The sequence below is a fragment of the Piliocolobus tephrosceles genome, chromosome 20 (genome assembly GCF_002776525.5).
Source record: "Piliocolobus tephrosceles isolate RC106 chromosome 20, ASM277652v3, whole genome shotgun sequence".
Lineage (NCBI taxonomy): Eukaryota > Metazoa > Chordata > Mammalia > Primates > Cercopithecidae > Piliocolobus > Piliocolobus tephrosceles.
In genome coordinates, this window is record NC_045453.1 from 36,743,015 (window position 1) to 36,743,959 (window position 945).

The window sequence follows — 945 nt, forward strand, 5'->3', positions numbered from 1 at the left end:
TCACAGGGACAGGGAAGGGTGGCCGGCGGGTCTCCACGCCCTCAGCGGGCCGACGGGATGGACAAGGGCAGAGGGAAGTGGAGTGGACGTTCGTCGTCCTGCCCCTCCACGCCGTTGTTTGGAGATGATTGCGGGAGGGTGGGAGGGTGCTGGCGACAGCGTTTCAGTGGTTGGACAGGAAGGAAGGAAGTCTCATCTCGGCGCTCCAGGGATGCGCAAATGTCAGTCCCAGGACGGTGGCTCGGGAGGGGGGCGGGGGCGACGGTCCGCAGCCATCTCCCACCAGCTCCCTGTTCAGTTCTTTGATGAGAACGATTACGTTTTCTCAATCTTAAAGTGCTGAGTAAACTTACCTGCAAGACCAGCAAGCCCTGCGCCTCTCTTTCTGCGCGGTTCCCCGCAGCACATGCTGGCCCACCCGGGACTCGGGATCCACCTGCGGCCACCTGAAGACTGGGAGGGCTGGCTCCGCCCTTGTCCCAACCGGCATGACGGGCCCCGCCCATTCATGGGCGGAGCCTCCGCCGGGCGCCTCTGCCCCGGGCTGTCACTCGGGACTCCGCCCCCCGTGGGCGGAACCTCCGCTCGGCGCTCTGAGCACATGCGCAGCCGGTCCCGCCCGCGGCTCCGACCCGCCGGAGCCCACGTCCTTCCGGGAGCGCGCGCGCCGGTGCGGGTGCGTGCGTGAGCGTGCGCGTCTCCGCCGCCGCTTCTGCTGCCGGTGCTGCACCCGCGCCCTCTGCCGCCGCCGCCGCCGCCGCCGCTGCCGCCGCCGCCGCCCCCCGGGGTCTCCAGGCTGAGGAGTGCGTCGGCCGCTGCCCAGCAGCGCCGCGGAGCGGGGAGCGGAGCCGCGGAGCCGGCGGGAGGGCGGGCGGGCGGGCGGACGGGCAGGTGAGCTCGCTGCGGGCCGGGCGGGCGGGTCGGCCCACGTCAGGTCGGGGCTGG

General features: G+C 72.0%; 1 protein-coding gene across 3 annotated transcripts in view; it reads left to right on the forward strand.

Annotated features, from left to right (window-relative positions):
* Positions 1-642: 642 nt before the first annotated feature.
* DNAJC5 (DnaJ heat shock protein family (Hsp40) member C5) overlaps positions 643-945 on the forward strand; it is a 41,359-nt gene continuing 41,056 nt past the window's right edge. Inside the window, exon 1 of one of the 3 annotated variants that reach the window (XR_002724696.1) lies at positions 643-891. The gene's annotated coding sequence lies outside the window, so the exon portion shown is untranslated. The remainder of the gene's footprint in view (positions 892-945) is intronic. The other 2 variants (XM_026447248.1, XM_023183310.1) reach the window with 2 other exon arrangements.